The sequence below is a fragment of the Pongo abelii genome, chromosome 3 (assembly GCF_028885655.2).
Source record: "Pongo abelii isolate AG06213 chromosome 3, NHGRI_mPonAbe1-v2.0_pri, whole genome shotgun sequence".
Taxonomy (NCBI): domain Eukaryota; kingdom Metazoa; phylum Chordata; class Mammalia; order Primates; family Hominidae; genus Pongo; species Pongo abelii.
The window spans coordinates 186,181,283-186,203,103 of NC_071988.2; the positions used below are offsets into that span (position 1 = coordinate 186,181,283).

The 21,821-nt window shown below is 37.0% G+C and overlaps 1 protein-coding gene and 2 pseudogenes across 9 annotated transcripts in view; 1 reads left to right on the forward strand and 2 right to left on the reverse strand.

Annotated features, from left to right (window-relative positions):
• The window catches only part of MARCHF1 (membrane associated ring-CH-type finger 1), an 857,900-nt gene that overhangs the window by 657,716 nt on the left and 178,363 nt on the right, over nt 1–21,821 (reverse strand).
• Nucleotides 369–2,308, forward strand: LOC100449844 (endoplasmic reticulum chaperone BiP-like; annotated as a pseudogene).
• LOC100450211 (acidic leucine-rich nuclear phosphoprotein 32 family member A) lies at nt 6,953–10,091 on the reverse strand (annotated as a pseudogene).

Sequence of the window (21,821 nt, forward strand, 5' to 3'; positions counted from 1 at the left end):
TGAGTGTTTTCTTATAATTTTCCATTAAGGGCCATTTCTAGCACTCCTTCAAATGCCAAGTCAGTGAGCAGGGCAGTTAAAACTCGAAAGCTGAGGGCAACATAGAGAATCCAAATCTGATTTTTGACTGCCTACAGTCCCAGAAATCATTTCTCTCTGCTTTTGCCACATTTGGTTGTGTTCTTTACCTATGATCAAGTATATATACAAAAATACTTTCTCGATGCCGGCCGAGACAGCACAGACAGACCGACCGACTGGGTGTTTCGCAATTGTGAGAGGCGGGTAACTGCGCTGCGCTCCTGTGCTGCGGCCCGTGGCTTCATTGCCTGCGACGCCCTGCCTGTGCTGCCCGACTGGCTGGCAAGATGAAGCTCTCCCTGGTGGCGGCGATGCTACTGCTGCTCGGTGCGGCGCGGTTCAAGAAGGAGGACGTGGGCATGGTGGTCTGCGTCGACCTGGGGACCACCTACTGCTGCATCGGTGTGTTCAAGAATGGCCGCGTGGAGATCACCGCCAACAATCAGCAAACGCATCACGCGGTGCTATGTGGCCTTCACTCTTGAAGGGGAACACGTGATCGGCGATGCTGCCAAGAACCAGCTCACCTCCAATCCCAAGAACACGGTCTTTGACGCCAACTGGTTCATCGGCCGCACGTGGAAAGACCTGTCTGTGTAGCAGAACATCAGGTTCTTGCCGTTCAAGTTAGTCGAAAAGAAAACTAAACCAAACATTCAAGTTGATATTGGAGGTGGGCAAAGACACTGCTCCTGAAGAAATTTCTGCCATGGTTCTCACTGAAATGAAATGAACCGCTGAGGCTTATTTGAGAAAGAAGTTTACCCATGCAGTTGTTACCTTACCAGCCTATTTCAATGATGCCCAGTGCCAAGCAACCAAAGACATTGGAACTATTGCTGAGCTAAATGTTATGAGGATCATCCACGAGCCTATGGCAGCTGCTATTGCTTATGGCCTGGATAAGAGAGAGGGGGAGAAGACATCCCGTTGTTCCACCTGGGTGGCGGAACCTTCAATGCGTCTCCTCTCACCATTGACAATGGTGTCTTCGGAGTCGTGGCCACTAATGGAGATACTCATCTGGGTGGAGAAGCCTTTGACCAGCGTGTCATGGAACATTTCATCAAGTTGTACCAAAAGAAGACTGACAAAGATGTCAGGAAAGATGATAGGGCTGTGCAGAAACTCTAGCTACAGGTAGAAAAGGCCAAATGGGCCCTGCCTCCTCAACATCAAGCAAGAATTGAAATTGAGTCCTTCTATGAAGGAGAAGACTTTTCTGAGACCCTGGCTTGGGCCAAATTTTAAGAGCTAAAACATGGATCTGTTCCGGTCTACTATGAAGCCTGTCCAGAAAGTGTTGGAAAATTCTGATTTGAAGAATTCTGATATTGATGAAGTTGTTCTTGGTGGCTCTACTCAAATTCCAAAGATTCAGCAACTGGTTAAAAAGTCCTTCAATGGCAAGGAGTCCTCCCATGGCATAAACCCAGATGAAGCTGCAGTGCGTGGTGCTGCTGTCCAGGCTGGAGTGCTCTCTGGTGATCAAGATACAGGTGACCTGGTACTGCTTGATGTATGTCCCCTTACACTTGGTATTGAAACTGTGGGAGGTGTCATGATCAAACTGATTCCGAGGAACACAGTGGTGCCTACCAAGAAGTCTCAGATCTTTTCTACAGCTTCTGATAATCAACCAACTGTCACAATCAAGGTCTACGAGGATGAACGACCCCTGACAAGACACTCATCTTCTGGGTACATTTGATCTGACTGGAATTCCTCCTGCTTCTTGTGGGGTCCCATATATTGAAGTCACCTTTGAGATAGATGTCAATGGTATTCTTCGAGTGACAGCTGAAGACAAGGGTACAGGGAACAAAAATAAGATCACAATTACAAATGACCAGAATCACCTGACACCTGAAGAAATCAAAAGGATGGTTAATGATGCTGAGAAGTTTGCTGAGGAAGACACAAAGCTCAAGGAGTGCATTGATACTACAAATGAGTTGGAAAGCTATGGCTATTCTCTAAAGAATCAGATTGGAGATAAAGAAAAGCTGGGAGGTAAACTTTCCTCTGAAGATAAGGAGACCATGGCAAAAGCTATAGAAGAAAAGATTGAATGGCTTGAAAGCCACCAAGCTGCTGACATTGAAGACTTCGAAGTTAACAAGAAGGAACTTGAAGAAATTGTTCAGCCAATTATCAGCAAACTCTATGGAAGTGCAGGCCCTCTCCCAGCCACGAAGAGGATACGGCTGAAAAAGATGAGTTGTAGACACAGATCTGCTACTGCTGTAATATTGTAAATACTGGACTCAGGAACTTTCCTTAGAAAAAAAATGAGAGAAGTCTCAAATGTAATTGGAATCGTCACCTCGGAGTGGAGTTGAAAATGCTATAGCCCAAGTGGCTGTTTACGGCTTTTCATTAGCAGTTGCTCACATGTCTTCAGGTGGGGGGAAGAAGAATTGACCATCTTAAAAAGTGGATAAAAAACCTGGGTTAGGGTGTGTGTTCACCTTCAAAATGTTCTATTTAACAATTGGGTCATGTGCATCTGGTGTAGGAAGTTTTCTCTGCCATAAGTGACGCCAATAAATTTTAGTTATTTACACTGGTCTAAAAACAATACTTTCCCAAAGGAAAAATTTTTAGAAAGACTATCTGAGAATGTCCAACTTTCGACTGTTGAGTTTCATCTTCATATGAAATCCTGTTACATTTGCATGATAGGAAGTCTTTCTCCTTCAGTCTTGAAGCAATAGGTTCAGACTTTTTAGGGCAGAGGACACATTACTGAACTAGCCACCTGGGCATGTCTCCTGAAATCGTGGTACTCCTTTTTGTATTTTTAGTATCAAGAAGCAATTGTTTTTATTGTTGTTTCTTTGTTGTTATTGTTGTGTGTTTGTTTGTTTCATTGCAAACACTCAGGAAATTGTCTTTCCCTCAATGGTCAGCTGACCTCAGGATAGATCCACAGAATTGTGCAAATCTCTTTGCGTACTGAAAAGAATGGCATTGTCTGACAGTGATTGGATCATAATCATAATTTTCACCATTTTCTTCAATATGCAGTGTAAACAAGATTCAGGGTATGGATTGAACATCAATGCAAAATTCTTTTAATTAAAGTAAATATGTTCTTTCTTAATCCTCATACAGCTGAAGCTGAATCACCATTGCACACCTCCATTATGCTGTGTTTGCACAAATGCCAAGAGCAAATTCATACTCTGCACATTAATTGATTAATACAGCTATAAAATACAGTATCTGTTAGAATACATATTAGAAAGTAATTGCTTTTACAGAATATGTCATTTAGTGTGTTATCATGCATTATTATTTAACAAAGAAATGTTGCCAATAACTCACTTTGTTTTCTGAGTATAATATTTGTAATTATCTTTGCAATTGTCTCTACACATTTTTTGGAAATAGTATCATTTATTCTTCTTTTTGCTTTGAGGAATGCAATTTTGAATGATGGCTCTAAAGTTGTGTGTCTTCTCTACAAACAATTATGGAGTTAATCAAGTTTGTACAGGGAAATGTAATTTTGCACTTGTTCTGAAAAATCACGATTTGGCAAAGTTTTATAAGTACTCTGTTAAAAACTCGAGGCAAATGGATTGTTGGAATCCAATATAGTGTAGTTTTCTGAGTCATACTTCTTATTTGCCCCATTTTTAAATGTATTTCTTTGAAATCTCTACAATCACACTTGCTGACAGATACATATTCACATCCTATATTTTTACTCAAATCCTATTCATGATAAATATTTAGTATATCATATGTGTTATAACATTGTGTTTCTATTCTTATCATTGTAATTATGACTCAGGAATTGCTTTTGGGACATTAGTTTATTTGGGGAAACTAGTACTAGAACACAACCAATGGTAAAATAAGACAACTTAAAATTTAATAAGCCTGCATAAAACAAAACAATGACAAGAATAATCTCAAGAACGAGTGTACCTCACTAAGTAAACATTAGGGAGAAAACTGATATTGCAGTGTACTCCCAAGAATTAAGAGCATAATTATTACTAAAAACAGAACAGAATTTCTATAAAGATTATCTTAATTTGTAAATTGCTAAGTATACGATTATATTTATCCATAGTTTACTCTAAAAGTTCATAGTGTCTGTAACCAGGAATTTGTTGATTATATTTTAAAACAATATTCTTTTAAATTCATACATCTTTGCTTTACTTTTACCTTAGGATTTACTATTTACTTATATAAGTTGAGGAGAATTTAGCTTTTAAAGCCACAAACTGAATAATTAATTACCCTCAGCTTCAAAGTAAACATTATGATGCAAAGTCTTCTATCATGAGCCCTCATAAGAGAGTCAATCATTCAGACAGCCAGTACCAGCAAAGTAAAAAGTTAGTGATCTCTGACCTTCTTGTTTCCATCATTCGACAAGTATTAACTGAGACTTTTTGGACACTATAGAATAAAGTGGGTTCCTCTTGTCCAAATGTTTCAAGTGGCAAGTTACAAGTTATAATTTTGGAAATTACAAGGAATTAAAAAACACTTCAGTCACTCTTGAAGCACCTGGGGCGGCTATTTCTGTAGTAATATTGGATTTCTTCCCCCTAAACAAGATAACAAAACAATAAATCATAAAATTTAAAAGTATGAAACATTTATAAAATTTTTAGAGGTACATTCAAGTTAGGCATGCCAGAAAGTCCTCTTCCCCTTAAGAAATTATTCAAACCGCTATACTAGGAACTTGTAGCTGCTATGCCAATGACCTTTGTCTTCTGCTAGGCACTTTTTGGAAGAAGCATTCCTTATAAAAAGTTCTAGGCACAATTTGAGTTTCTGAAAATGGTTAGAGGGAGGATACTGTTACCCACTGCAGTGCCTATGTGACTTATCTGTATCCCTACCCGGCTCTTGTTGCCAAATGCCTACACCTGTGTGATATAGATTAAATTCTTACTCAGCTCTAACTCTGCTTATTTTTAGGAAACAGGATGTCTGTGGTCAGAGTTACCTCTTAGTCAGCTTATTTGACCTCTGAAGGACCTCTAGCTTCATTATTATCCAATTTTCACACTAAATGACACTCCCACTGGTGTCATGACACTTGACAATCACTGTGAATCACCTTTTTTGGAAGATGCCAAAAAAGAACAAAAAAGAGGACCCTCCTTGATTCCAAGAAAATCTCCGTCCCTTTCCAAGAAAAAGCATGACTATTCTTCTGCTTGTTCTTAATGCCCCACACCTTCGCTAAAGATACCCTATATCTGTAACTTCCCAGTTCTCAGGAGCCGAGAAGTTGATTTGTGAGCTATGCTCCCAGTTATCCAATTCCATGGCCATTGGAATAAATCCTGCACTGCTTAACTCTCACTTTTGTTTTTGTCTATTGGCTTCATGACACAGAACAGGAAAGAGCTTCTTTTGGAATAATGAGGACCTCCAGTAAGAATGCCTCTTTCACTTGGATTTGTTCAATTGAGTAAATGGAATACATTTCATGTGTCACTGTGGCTGCTGGCCGCCTGGGCAATGACAAGCCAATGGATGTTCTATGAGGGCAGTTTCCTAGTCTGCTCATTATTTCATCTTCAGTGCTAGAATAATTATTATGAAATAAGAAACATTTAAAAAATGAGTGGGTAAATGAACAAATGCCGTCCAAAATCACCCTGCATCTGTCAACAAGAATGCGCAGAGATCTATAAATTTCAGACCAATACTCCAATGTTTGTCAGATAATTTCCAAAGACTCTTGTAATAAGCAAGCTGTCTCTAAGAAGCAACTGGCTTTTGTTCACTTACCCTGAGAAATTTCATTTCTGTGGTTAGAAGTTATTAGTAAGCAGCTTTAATGTTCTAGGGCTTTTAGCACATTCTAGTCTAAAACTCATTTTAAAGGTCTTGATGACTATGGTTCAAGATTAGCAAGAACGAACTATCCCTCTCAAAAGTGGGTAATGTCAACCAGAATCATCAGCACATAAAAATATCAGGAAACTATGGTAGAGACACAATAAGGTATAACACTCCCACTGCATTATAGTGAATCATAAATTAAAATGTTAGTTCTCATGACTACATTACACACAAGCTCCATTTTTTTTCTGTGAAAAGAGAAAAAGAAACATAATTTTAATTGTGTGGATTTTTTTCTTTTAGCTTTTTCTGCCTATAGCGCCAACAAAGTATTAAACTTTAATGCCACAGCAGTATTCTAATTTCTAAAATTACTTTAAGAAACAGATTAAGGGCACTGCAGGTGGGAAAGGCATGATGACTTCCCTGGGAGCATAATGTGAGAACCATCACGATGGACGAACAAATCCAGCTAATGGAAAACATCCCATTTCACATTTCTTACCATCGTAATATAAAATAAAACATAGTTAATTTTTTTTTCAAAAAACTATTTTCATTTTAGTGTTTAATTACCTGGTGTCTGTCAAAATCTTGCAGTTAATTAACTTTTCACACTCACAGCCTGCATCTCTTAATTGTATGCTGTCATCTTACAATAAAATTTAGCAGGATAGCACTGACTAATATCAAAATGTTAAGGTCTAGTTCTATGACGCATTTAATGGATTTTCAAAAGGGAGAAAAGCATGGTTTTAACTATTTGATATCAAATAATAACATTCAAAATTTTAATATTTCAGAAATTCTAAAGTAAATTGTGTTATACTAATTAAATAATAAGTAAAATTATTATTTTTATTATACTTTAAGTTCTGGGGTACAAGTACAGAATGCGCAGGTTTGTTACATAGATATACATGTGCCAGGGAGTTTTGCTGCACCCATCAACCCCTCATCTACGTTAGGTATTTCTGCTAACGCTATCCCTCCCCTAGACCCCCACCCCCTGACAGGCCCCAATGTGTGATGTTCCCCGCCCTGTGTCCATGTGTTCCCATTTTACAACTCGCACTTTATGAGAACATGTGATGTGTTTAGTTTTCTGTCCTTGTGTTAGTTTGCTGAGAATGATGGTTTCCAGCGTCATCCATGTCTTTTTTTTTTTTTTTTATAGTCACTCATTAGCTCTAAGTTCTTTGAGGACATGATTTATTCTTTACTAAATCTTTTTATTCTCTCTACAAGATCTAGAAAATTATTTTTTTTCTTGTAAGCAGCACTCATATGTTTACCAAATAAACAAAAAGAGAATATTTTTCCAAATGCAATTTTACATGTAAGATCTCAGAATTCTGATGCTACTATAAAAAAGGATTAAAAAGAGAAAATTTACTTTTTACGTTAATGGGAAATGTGATATTAGGATATTATAAATATTTTAAACAAAGCTATTGGGTAAAATATAATCAAACTAAGTAAGATATATACCTCAAGTTCTCTAGAATCTTTTTTATCCCAACAATTTCTCAGACAAATGAAAACAGAAAGTTATTCTCACGTTGTGCATTAGAAGGGACCCTGGATTACTATCTGTGCCCTCATTCTAGCCCTATGACTCCCTGACTTGTGCTTGGGATCTAGAATTTAAACCCTGATAGTCTCACTTTCATGATCTATAAAATAAGGGAATTTCTAACTAAAACAGACCAGGAAGATTATACAGACCAGCAATAAAGTTCTACAAAGATAAGCCAATGACACTTCATATATGGTCCCTAGCTTGTTGGACACCTTAGAGTTTACTCTTACTGGGTTTTGAATTAAGCTAAAATTATAAATCAATTTTTGAGTCTTTACTGAAATTCTATACGCTTTTATTTTTATACATAGTATTAGTTAAGTGAGTTATTAGGACCTAAAAAATGATACTAATAACTACTTTATTACTAGAATTTATTGAGGTCTCCAATTCTATGCTAAAAACAAAAATTAATGCAGAAAAATCAATATAAATATAGTTGAAATGCTGCAATTTTCCAGCAATCATTATATTCATGAATGCCTTGACTGATAAAGGTATTATTGATGATAGCCTTTAATTACTGCTCTTCATTAGTTTTTAATTATGTTACTATTAGTTTCATTCATGTTATTTGACTTGTCGCTGGTTGTCTCTTTCAATGTACAATGTTAGTTATTTGTCTCAATGCATTTTTGCTCAGCTTTTAAATAAAAAATGTATAGATACACAGTCTCGAAGGTACAATATATATTTTCCACACTGCTTTTGCTAAAATAACTATATTCATAATGTTCCCAGGTATGCTTTATTTCTTTGCAATGATTTTGCATGATTTAAATAATTTGCAACATGCTATCAAAATAAAATTCTGCGATATTTGAAGATTATAAATCATTGCTTTAATACATAAAACAAAGTGCATTATTATTTTTCCAAAAATTTGCTTTAGCAACAAATTATTTCCTTATTAATAAATTTTAAAAATAGAATTTGCTTTAACAATACATTTACTGTAATTTGTTTTAAATTTTTAGCAACATTTTCATTGTAAATATTTTCTTTCCTCTTTTTTTTAAATCCTGGAGCTTATTTTACTTGAACATAGTAGCAAGCATTAATAAGTGGATTGTAGTGCCTTTTCCTTGGACTAAAAGGACTATACTTAAAAGAATAGAATGTGTAAAAAAAAATAAAAAGAGCGAGAGAGAGAATAATTAATAGTAATCATTCTACAAAGCTAGTATCCCAGTTAATACTTACAAATATTATTTTTTTGGCAGTAAAAATAGTATTTTAGTCCACTGCCTCCTGCCCTCCCTCCCCCCACAACCCCCAGTACACTTTTCCAGTCTCGTTCCCACAGCAATGTTACAATCAGAAAAAAGTAAGTTTCAGGGGGCAGGATTGGAGGGGGGAGGGGATATGGGTAAAAACAGTCAAATCACAATAGGAATTTTTCAAAATAGGTTATTCCACTTAGTCATCATCTTCTCCCTCATCTTCAGGTTCTTATTTTCGCTCCTGACCCCTTTCTTCTTCACCAAGCTCTTCTTCATCTTCCTCGCCATCTACCTCTCCATCGTTATAACCTTCTTCATCCTCCTCCTCCTCTCCACTCACGTCCTCCTCTTCACCTTCCTCCTCCTCATCCTCGCCCTCCTCATCTTCCACTACCTGAGCTCTTCGTCATACTCCTCCTCATCCTCATCCTCCTCCTCGTCATCCAGGCCCTCCACGTAGCCCTCAGTATCCGAGTCAGGGGCCTCCTTGTGGTCCCGGTAACAGCCGTCGAGATATGTGAGTTGCAGGAGGAGCTTGAACACGTTTTCTCGGTAGTCGTTCAGGTTGGTTACTTCGCAACTGAAAAGGTCTAAGCTCTTGAGGTTTTCTAACTTTTTCAGTGGCTCTGTTGTGCTGAGGTCTTTAATTTTGTTGCCACTTAAATTTAGATGCGTGAGGTTTGGACACTTTTCTGCCAATACTTCCAGGCCCCCTGAGACTCTTAGTTCAAGCTTTCTTAACTTTAACTTTGGTAAGTTTGAGATCGAGGTGAGGCCTCCGTTGATTGTACTTAAGAATTCCAGTTCTTCAGATTCATCTGTGAGGCCTTTGAGTTTGCCTTCATTCGACCGACTGTTGTCCAGGGCAAGTTCTTTCACATCAGAGGGCGCCCTGTTCCACAGCTCTAAATGAATCCGTCTGCCCATCTCCATCTCTCGCTCTCTCTGTCTGCAGAGGCTCTCGTGCCAGCTGAATTCAATCAATAAACCTCGAACCCATGGCCGCACGTTTTAGGACTTTGAAGACTCAACCAGCTCCACTCGGTTCTCGAGCCCCAATATTTACAAATATTATAACAAAGGGATTGATAAGTAACCTGGGTCAAGCAGAACAATTATTCAAGTATATAGATCTTCCTAGTAAGAAGGTAGGTGTGTGACTAAAGGAAATCTTATCTGATGCTCGCGTTGATAATTTGTGAATACACAAGGCACTCCCCTCTACACTACTTACTGTGAATCAGCCTTCACAAGTACCCACTTTTCTTTTTACTTTTAAAGACCTGACACGGGATATCTTTGAATCTATAGACTAGGTTTAAAGTAACCTGAGAATATGCATCACGGATAGTAAATAACACAATGAACCATGAAAGACATATTTTGGTGAGATCTCCCCTCAAATGAAAGAATAAAATGCCAAAAACATCCTGTAAAAAGCTAAATCTATCTTTTATTGGTATCATCATGAATTATGAATTTTCCACTTCTGACTCACAATGTGATCTTGGTTGTATCTGTTCTGTCAGATTATAACTAAAACCAAAGTATCTAACTAGGTTTAGATATGGCAAGTGGTAGAGGAATAAAATTTGAATGGTATGTATGTTTCTTTAGAGAGGAATAATTTTCTACTTTCTGAGACATTTATGTTTTTAATGAGCAGGGAAAATAGCATTTCTAGGGTTAATTAGTTCTTACACAAGGATCATGAGATGGTTTTCAGCAGGTACTAGTCATATGTCTTACATTGACAAAATATGCTATATTAAAAAATAATATTTCCCTAAAACAATCTTTTCACAGGCTATGGGATTTGTGGAAAAACACTCAGGAAGAAGATAAATTAATATAGTGTTCTATTGAGAAGTTAGCAGCACAGCCATTAGGAAATTTGTGTCTGAGCCGTAATTCCACCAGGAAACATTGCAGAAGCCTTGAGTAAATAACATTTTTTGCTTCATTTTCCCCATCAGTGAATTGGGAATAGAAGTATCATTTCATCTTGTCTCATACTATGTCCCATAACCAAAAGAGGGGCTCAAAAACCTAAAAGGCTAAAATTCCAGACAAATAGAAATACATTCCCTGAAACTCTTACTATAAGAATATGAGCAATAGATTCAGAAAGCTAAAAGGCTAAACTTCTAGGCAAATAAAAATATATTTCCTGAAATCTTTACTATAGAATATGAGCAAAAGATTCAAATAAAGCAAGCAAGAGTAGCTAGAAAATATCACAGATTCCACTAGTAAAAGGTTTGTGGATTTTAATAATCCTATTCAGTTTACTGATGTGTGCTCAGATTGATCATATGTTCCAAATCCTGTAACCCACACATAGCAAGAACACTGAGACAATTGAATGAGCTTACATAAACTGTCTTGAAAGTAAGACTTGCCTTGTGTACTTCTCAAATAGTTTCATTCTGTACACCCTCACTGCCACTACTGGATTTCAAACCTTCACATTTTCTTTTATATAGCTTATACAATAAACTTTTCACTGTCATTGAACTCTATCCTGTTTTGCTTCCAACAAGTTCACCTACCACACTGACATCAAAATCAAACTTCTATGCCAGGCAGGGTGGCTCACGCCTGTAATCCCAGCACTTTGGGAAGCCAAGGCAGGCAGATCACCTGAGGTCAGGAGTTCGAGACCAGCCTGGCCAACATGGTAAAACCCGGTCGTTACCAAAAAAATACAAAAGTTAGCCAGCCATTGTAGAGCCCGCTTGTAATCCCAGCTACTCGGGAGGCTGAGGCAGGGAATTGCTTGAGAGGCAGAGACTGCAGTGAGCGGAGATCACTCCACTCCACTCCAGCCTGAGTGACAGAGTGGGACTCTGTCTCACTCACACACACACACACACACAGAGAGAGAGAGAGGAGAGGAGAGGAGAGGAGAGGAGAGGAGAAGAGAAGAGAAGAGAAAAGAGGAGAAAATAATCAAATTTCTAAGGTGTAGATATGACCATTTTATTTCCCTGCTTAAAGTTTCAGTAGCTCCCCAGTGGCTTCCCAATATCTTATCATGACATATACGGGGCTCTGTGCCCTTGAACTTGCATATGTCTTCAGTCTTTGCTCCCATGGCACAGTACTTCTAACTGTGTGCTCCAGCAAACTACTGGAAGTTCCCAGGAAGGCAGGCTACTTTTGTGCCTATGTACCTTTGGTTCTTTTGCTTTTTCCGGGGACCTCCTTGCAATCTTTAGTTGCCTTTGGTTATTTTTCCTTTAAGCACCAGTTAAGATATCCCTTTCTGCAGGAGGACTTTCTGGGTGACTGCATTTGGAGAAGCACACCTTCTCTGCACTCCTATGCATGGTATCTATGTTTGTATTACTGCATTTACCACCTTGTGTTATTTATTGTGTATTTGGCGCTCCCTCTGTAAAGACTTGTTCATCTTACAATTTGGATTCCTAGTGTCTATTATATTATTTACTGGCAAGATGCTTGCAAGATATCATTGTAAACATTAAATAGTCATTTTGAGCTGTTTCCCAGAAGAAAAATCAAGGATGGCATCAGTCCTAATATGATTACCATATCTAAGATGCACTTCTCTCTCTACCCTCTAACATATTGTGCTCTGAGTTATGCTTAGACGGTGATTTACCATTTCTAAATATAACTGGTACCTGTTTTCTGCACAGAAGTCTTGTATAACTGGTTCAAGTTTATTTTTCAGGGTACAGTCCTATAAAATCTGTCTTCATCCTTTACTTTTCCTACCATGGCCTTTTATCTAACACATAGATCAAATGTTTGTAAACTAAATGGATCCCACAATTACCTTTCTTCAAAAATGTTATACATTTCTTTAATGATTTATTCTTCAAATATTGGATGACTTCTACAGCCCAAGCATTAAGTTTATAACAGTAAATTAGGGAGAAATATCCCTCCTTTAATGACCCAGGTATCCTAGTAAGAGTAAAGAAAGAAATAAAAAATCAAAGTAGATAACTTCAGAAAGTAATAAGTGCTAGGAAGTGAAGAAAACAGAATGATGTTCTCTAGGGAGCAGCCATAGGTGTATGTGGGTGAATGGTTGGAAGATCTTCCAGCGAGGGTGATGACTGAGCTAAGATCCAGTAAGGACCTGGAGTGGAGAGTATTCCAGGCAGAATGAAGAGCCGGGGCCAAGACCTCGAGGTGGAAACAGACTAACAGAAAGAAAGCCAGACCACGAGGCAGAAACAGACTAACAGAAAGAAAATCAGGTCGACTTGCCTAAAAAGAGTGAGCTAGGGGAAATCATGGTGGGAGAAACATGGTTGCTGAAAGCAACTCGTATTTTCTTGGCTTTAGAAACCAAGAAAATGCATTTGGGTTTTATCTTAGCATAATGAAAAGACATGTAAGACTTCTGAACACGAAATCTGACATGTTTTACATGGTTTTGTTTTGTTTGGTTTGGTTTTGAGATGGAGTCTCGCTCTGTTGCTAGGCTGGAGTGCAATGGTGCGATCTCAGCTCACTGCAACCTCCGCCTCCCAGGTTCAAGCGATTCTCCTGCCTCAGCCTCCTTAGTAGTTGGGACTACAGGCACGTGCCACCACACCCAGATAATGTTTTTGTATTTATAGTAGAGACAGGGTTTCACCATGTTGGCCATGATGGTCTCCATCTCTTGACCTCGTGACCTGCCCACCTGGGCCTCCCAAAGTGCTGGAATTATAGGTGTGAGCCACCATGCCCAGCCAAGAGTGATTTTTTACAATGAATTTTAAGTAGGACAAGAGTTGGGAGGCTATTGTAGCAGTATAGTCAAGACATGTTGGTGGTCTGGAAAGGGAGAATAATGGATACAAACTGAAGATGACTTGTTAACAAATTGCATATGATAAGCAAGGTAAAGGGATAATTAAGAATAACATATGGGTACTTGGTTTTAGCAGCTAGAGGGATTTGGTGTCATCTCAATGGGGAAGAATAGGGAAGGAACAAATTTAGGGACAGAAATTCAGTATTTTGTTTATAGAAAGGCTAGCTTGAATTTAATGTCCAAATTCCTTAGTATAATGTATAGGGCTTTAACTTTTTTACTATGACATATAAGCAAATTCCTAAAATATTAAGGCAAGAAAAAGAAAAATGTAGCTAACTATTCTTTCCTTCAGTGAAATAGATACTTTATGTTTCTACTCAATTAAACAAATATTTATTGAGCATTCACAGCCAGAAACTATGTCAGGCTCTACGGCTATAGTAGTGAATGAAATGAAAATATATCAGCTCTGCTGGAACTTGCAACTGATAGGGAGGAAAAACATGCAAAAATTATGGTATGTCTTTATGAGAGTTACATAAAAAAAGTTTCAGTATGGGAGCCAAGAGCTTAGGGAGCTGACCTTGATTTAGAGATCAGGAAAGCCTGCCCAAGAAAATGTCATTACATTTAGATGATTTGAAGGATGAACAGGCACTGTCTAAGCTAAGGAGATGGTGGAGGGAGAGTTCCAGTCAGAGGACATAAGCTACAGCAAAACCCAAAAGTGAGAGAATGCAGCAGATATTATGAACTATAAAATGTTCCATATGACTGTATCTTAGAGTGTAAGGGGCAAAAGTGGTGTGAAATATGGTTGCAGAGGCAGGAAGAAGTTATGGAGTATGTTGGTAAAGAAATAAAACACTTAAAGCAGAAGAGTAGTATAAAATAATTTGTATTTTTAAAAGACTAGAATGTGTAAAAAGTTAATTTTCAAAAAAACCCTTATCAGGCAGATTTTGTTATTATCCCCATTATATATGTTAGAAAATCAAAGCTTAGGCTGTTTCAGAAACCTGTTCAAGGCATAGCTAGTACTCAAACCAGGATTTAAATGAAATTTGATTTGATTAAAGTCCATGCTTTCCCACTACGCCTTGCTGCTTTATAATTTGCTAGCTCTTTCTACTGTATCTACACAATGGTAGTCATCATTCTCGAATATTTCCTACTATTTGCTTATGCCATTTCATAAAACATAAAAGCATCCTTCAAGATACTGGGAACATGAATTTACTTATCAAGCTATAGTAACTGTAGTGGGACAATATTTTGAGGTAGTCAATGTAATGTTTATTCTCTTAGTTCCTTTTGACCTATATCCATCCACCATTAAACCAAAATGGTGATACACATACAAATGTACACACACACACATACACACACAGAGAAAGGGAGAGAGAGAGAGAGAGAGAAAAAAAATAACAGAGTAGATTGAGTTTCTGATTTTGGAGTTGTTTGCCCCCTCTCTCTCCTTGATATAGACAATAGTAATGAAATCCCTGGATTTCAGCCCCTAGAATCAGACACCCACTGGGGTTTTATGGGATTTTTAGAGCTTTATTGTAAAAATCACATTTTAAACATTGGCAGACTCACACAGCTTCTATTAACCACAGGGAAGGAAGGATGTATAATCATGGAGCAATTTTATTGGACATTCAGGGAAGAGAAAGAAGGAAAGAGAGGGATGGGGGGTGTGGCTGTGTGTGAGAAAGAGAGACAGAGACAGAGAGAGGGAGAAACTTATTTTGCTAATTTGGCTCATTCTATTGTGGAGGATTGGTAAATCGAAAATCTAATGGGGTAGACTGGCAGCCTGGAGACTCAGCAAAGAGTTGCTTCAAGTCTAAAGGCTGTCTACTGGTCTTGTTCCTTCTTACTCCATGGAAGATAGTCTTTTGTTCGATTGCAGTCTTGAACTGATTGAATGAAGCCCACCTACATTAAGGAGGGTAATCTGCTTTACTCAAAGTCCAGCTGTTTCAATGTTAATTTTACCACCCTCACCCTGTGCCAAAAAAGCAAAACAAAACAAAACAAATAAACCTTCATAGAAACATCCAGAATAATGTTTGACCAAATATGGGTACAATGCCCCAGCCAAGTTGACATATAATATATCCGTCATTGAAGGACTTTGAAAATAGTAGAGATTTGCCTGACCTTCAATCTGGACTCTAGGGAAAACACCCTCGTTTGAGAGTAGACATCATTGTGAAGTAACCTTGAGGAGAAAGTAAAAGAAACAAAAAAGCTGAGACTGAACTAAAAATGGAAAGTAACTGGGTTACAATTGTAAAATGTGTTTTATTCTACTATCATGTTTAAAAACAGATCTACAGGAAAGTTAACTTTAATTATAAAGAATAAAAATATGTATTTACACATCTGATTTACATTTGTAATTCTAAAATTATGACTTCACTGTAATGTTCTGGGCATCACTCTACTAGTACCCAGTCCCTCTATTAGAAATGTTTGCATGTGATTTCTTTTTTCCCTACTATATATGAGAAACAGGCTTGATTATGTTTATCTGTCTAAGCATCGTTGATAGATCGGTGCTAAATTGAAGTATGTGGGATGAAGCCTCATCAAACGTCAAAAATTCTCAGATTTAACGTCATTTCATCAAAGTAAAAAACAACAAACTGATAGTTCACCATTTTGAACATGGTTAAAAGTGGAACAAATATTAGAAATCAACATATAAGAGCAGTCAAATAAAAAAACTGTTTTTCACTTACAAAAATTGTTTTGGATGAGTAATGTTTTCCTTCAGATATTAGACACGTACCTCCACAAAAGAATCCATTTTTTAAAAATCACGACTTTAGTTTTTGCTCTTTGAGACAGCCAGGCAAAAGGAAAATAATATGAGCTTTTTACATTGTGTGAGTCACATTTTACTGTAAGTACAGAACATATTGTGCCAGTGAAAAATGACATTAAATGTGTCATTCTTTGTTCAGTAGCAATGACCCAGTTATAGCTAACCATTTTGTGTGAAAAACTTTGTGCCTAATGAAATATGCAAGAAGCTTGTCTGATTCAGAAACCCTGGAATCCTGAAAATGCATACTATGACAGGTATCAGGAAGCTGGTAATGGTTGAGGCTGTGAAAAGAATGTCAAAGGTAATGCTGAAGGTGTCAAAAGACAATTCAGATCCAAGTACTGAGAATTTTCTCTGCAGTGACACTTCCAGCCTTATTCAGCTTCATCAGAAGGTAATTTCTTCAAGGCCTTGTAAACTTAAATGGGAGCATTAAATATTTAATTTTACAATTATAACATTAAATTCTCTTGCCATTGCAGCATTTTGATGTCTCTATACAATCAAGAAACCTAATTTCTTTTAGTATAAACAGTTAAATAAAATAGTATTCAATTATTTTTAAACTAAAATGATCCAAATGCAGTGAACACTTTCTTGGAGAAAATGTCTTAATTCTTATGTAGTGTTTTACTGTATCCATTCCTTTGATTTACTGAGTTTAAATCTACTATTCTTATTTTAATCCTATATAAACACTTTATTCTTAATCCCATATAAAAGACTGATACCTAAGAATTCATTTCATTGTTAGTAATTGACAGAAAACAATCTACGTATAATGATTACATTCTGCCACTAAGTAATGATGAGAGCTTATATTTACTGAGCAGTCAATATGTCCTCAAACTGTGCAAATAACTTTACTTGATTATTTTATTTACTGTTTATAAAACATAATAGTATAGGCACTATTGACACTTGTATTTGAAAAACTAAAATAAGGCTTATGTAGGATAAGTTGCCCAGAGTCATGTGGTGGAACCTGGGCTTGAACTCTGGAAACTCCAGCGCAAACTGGCTACTATAAACAGTTTTGCTGGGGAATAAACTAACAGGAAACAGGCATGTCCATTGTCCTCAATTGATTGCCTAAGAAAAAGAAAGATTTTAAAGTTTCCTATTTAATTTCAAATAACCAAAATTGTTCTAAATGAGTAATCAACATAGGTTCTATCAACTTAGTGATAGTATGAAGATATAATTTGTTTGTTTTCTTTGAAATACTTGCTAGAAATTTGAAATATTTCTGTTATTTCTTTGCTCTTACTACCCAACATTGAGCCACAGATGTCTACTTAAAAAATCTAACTATTCTTGAGTTTAATTTAACCTAGAGTACTATATCTCTACAACCATAAAAAATAGTGAAAAATAATTCGTAAGGTAGCCAAAGAAAGGAAAATCTAACTGAACTAAACAATTTGATAAAATTTTTCAGAATGATATACTTCACAGTAATATCTTCTGAGCAGTATACAATTAAACTCAAACTTCATTAACAATGACCATTAATCATCGGCTCAGCTTTAATAATGTGAAACTAAAACTACATTCAAAAAATACTTGAAATTGTAAATGACCTACTCTATTAATCTATTCTATTCTATTTGGTATTCTTAGATTTCTACTTCTGAAGACTAAAAGTAACATGACATCCCATCCCCCAGTTATCTTTGTTAAAAAGTGAAAATGAAAAATAATAAATCTTATTTTGGCCGTGCGCGGTGGCTCATGCTTGCAATCCCAGCACTTTGGGAGGCTCAGGCGGGCAGATCACCTGAGGTCAGGAGTTCGAGACGAGCCTGGCCAACATGGCAAAATCCCATCTCTACTAAAAATACAAAAATTAGCCCGGCACGATAGCGGTTGCCTGTAATCCCAGCTACTCGGGAAGCTGAGGTAGGAGAATCGCTTGAACCCAGGAGGCGGAGGTTGCAGTGAGCCAAGGTCATGCCATTGTACTCCAGCCTGGGCAACAACAGCAAAACTCAGTCACAAATAGATAAATAAATAAATAAATAAATAAATAAATAAATTTTATTTCATAATACACAAACCAAACTAAAGCTTTTTACTATTTTTTTTTTATTGAATGGGCCAGAGTTGTTCCAAAAAACTTGTTCATTAAAACACAAATTAAAAGAAGCTTCAGTTTCTAAAATTTGGAAGTGCTTTGTTACATCAGACATCAAACTAAGAATTAAAAAGAGGAAAAAATTTCAGTCCATTGACTTACTGTAATACAGTTTCTACATTCACCTTTGTTTCAAGTAAAAAAGGAAGAATATTTTATTTTCAAAGACTATAAACTTAACTTTGAATTGGGGCCTCACTCCTTTGAAGATTCCTCATTACGTAACTATAAGATATTCAAATATATATTGGGAATTAATCACTATACTTAATAATTTTATTTAATAATTGTAAATCAATAACAAAGGAAAAAACTCTGTAAACAGTAGAGAAAAACCAAGTTTTAAATTATAATTAACAAGTATAATACTAAAAAAAAATTGTATTAATTTTATCATTAAAATTTACCATAAATACTAAATAAAAATGATGATGTAACAGGGGATATTGACTGAGAATTTACTACGATGTAGGCACTGCTCTAAGCATTTATTGTATAAACTCTTTTAACAATAGAAAGTTCTTTTCCTCATTGATTTTTTTGCAGGTGAGGAAGGGGTAATAGAAGCGATTATTAAGAAATGAAGAGTAGTAATATATACCAAGATAAGTCATCATTATTTTGTGTTTTACAATGCATAAAAACATTATTTCCTAATATGTCTGTATAACATGATCTCCTGGTTACAGCACTGCCAATTTGGAAATGTTTAATCCATTGTGGACCAATACATTCAATAGTTTTTTCAATTTTTCATTTTAAGTTTATTCATTTATTCATTTGACAAGTATTTCTTGGAGGCCTACTATGTTACAGGCACCAGCAGTGAATCCAGATGGGAAGAAAACAGGCAGTATTAAACCAATCACCACAACAATAAATTTACAAATATAAATTGTGATAGTTTCAATAAAGGGAAAGCATATTTTATTAGGAAAACATTGAAGAGAAACCAGTTTTGACTGGGCCAGAAATAGATAAAACCTCACTGAAGGTTTGGAGTCTACTGTGCTGGGGGTACTGAGATGAGGCAGCTGCAGCCTAGAGCTAGCAGATGAAGGGCTGCCTGCCTCCCTGCTGGTGTTCACCACAGCAGTGGAGCCAAGGCAGTTGTAGGGGGAACGGGGGTCCCCTGCTGAAGACTGTGTGCACTGTTGCACTGGAGTTGGTTTGAGACCAGGTATGGGAGCTAAATGATGAGAACACATGGTCACAGAGAGGGGGAAAAACACACACTGGGGCCTTTCGGAGGGTGGAGAGTGGGAGGAGGGAGAGGATCAGCAAAAATAACTAATGGATACTAGGCTTAATAACCTTGTGATGAAATAATCTGTACAACAAACCTCCGTGGCACAAGTTTACCTATGTAACAAACCTGCACATGTACCCCTGAACTTAAAATAAAAGTTGAAAAAAAACCCAAAAAAACCTCACTAAATGAGGGATATTTAAGTAGAGCTTTGAAGATAGGAATTGCCAGGAAAAGGTTTCAGGGAGGAGCTTTCTAGGCAAGGGGGATTGTGTATGAATCCCTGATGTCAAGGAGCTCTCTGTCTTCAAGGGGTTGACTCATCAGTGTCTCTGGAACAACATAAAGGAAGCTTGAGAAGGGACTGGAGAGGCAGGGAGGGGCCCAGGCCTGCTAGGTCATATCAAGACTGTGGAAAGTAACTCAGGTGCAACGGAAAGGTATTTGAAGGGTTTGATGGAAGGGAGTGACAGAATTTAAATTGCATCTAGAAAAGATCCTCTCTGCTGACACACTGGGCTGGATTCTTTCCTCCTGCCTCCCCTACCTCCCTTGCAAACTGGGAAGTATGAGCTTTATTTAATGCACAGCCGTAAGCATCTAAAGTGAGTTTAACCCAAAGCTGAGTATTTGTAGACAAACTGCAGAAGTTTAACATTTTCCTGAGTCTTCCCAGGTGTTATCTGAAGTTATTTCCCAAAAAGAAATAGTAATCTTTGCCTCCTTACTTGGATTTGCCTATAGAAGGAATAAGTGCCATTCCTCTCAACATGGATAAATGATCAAGCAAGAGAGAAAAGAAGATTCTTTAAAAGTAGTGTCAGACAAGGACAGTGCTATTTCAAGAGAAGAAAATGAGTGAGAGCTCTGGGTATTGAAACGCGCATTTAAAAGCGGCCTTGTGGGAAATATTGGTTAAGCTCTGGAGTTCAAGAACAGCCTGGGCAACATGGTGAAATCCCATCTCTAAAAAAATACAAAAAAAAATTAGCTGGGTGTGGTGGCGTGAGCCTGTAAGTCCCAGCTTGTTGGGAGGCTGAGGTGGAAGAATCACTTGACCCCAGGAGGTTCAGGTTGCAGTGAGCTGAGATCATACTACTCTAGCCTAGGCAACAGAGTGATACCCTGTTTTTCTGTCTCTGTCTCTCTCTCTCTCTTTCTCTCTCTCTATATATATAATGTATATACACACATATATATTTATTATATATATTATATATAAAATGTTTGTGTGTGTGTATAAAATAAAAGTTGCCTTGTATTCTAAACATTAATTGAAAAAGTGAAACTGGTTGTAATTTTTTTGCATTAACATTAGTTAAAACAATGCTCTTGACACATAAAGAGGAAAAATCTCAGTGGCTTAACGTATTAGTTTCTCTGCTCAATCAAGAACAAAATGTGATGCCTGATCAGAAGAATCTCCTCCAAATAGTAATTCAGGAATGATTTTCTTCCAATTTATAGCTCTACCACTTGGACAATATATCTTCCAAGATCTCCATACTCATCTATACTGTATCCAACTTTGGGAGGAGCATGAGCTTCATCCCAGGGAGGTTCTTATGGCCCAGGGCTGGAATCTTCTCATAGTGCACTGGCCAGAACTTAGTCATACTTAACTACAACGCAATCTGGAGCATCCAACAAGAGGAGGAGATGGATTGATTAGAAGCTAGGTAGTCTCTGAAACTATAGGGTGCCATATTACATATGTGTTTGAAAATCCTGCAGTGCAAAGCGAATCCCATGACAGCAAAGAGATCCAGACTTATGGAGAAAAAGGAATAGCCAAAAAGCAAAACAAAACAAGAAATTTTAATATTATGCTTTTATATATTAAATAATGTTGTCCTCGTTGTATAAAATAGTGTTACAAATTGCCTTTCCCTTACTTGAATCACTGGCTTTTCTCATAAAATTAGTCCTCTTCATTTAACATGCATTTGTATAATTGGAATATTTTACTAATAGTATAAAAATCTCTTAATTAATTTTACTAAGTGGCCTCTAGAAGAAAATTTAGATTTCATGGAAATCATGTGTAATTTATAATTAATGATGAGAAAAGTTCCAACCATTAAAAGAAGAAAAA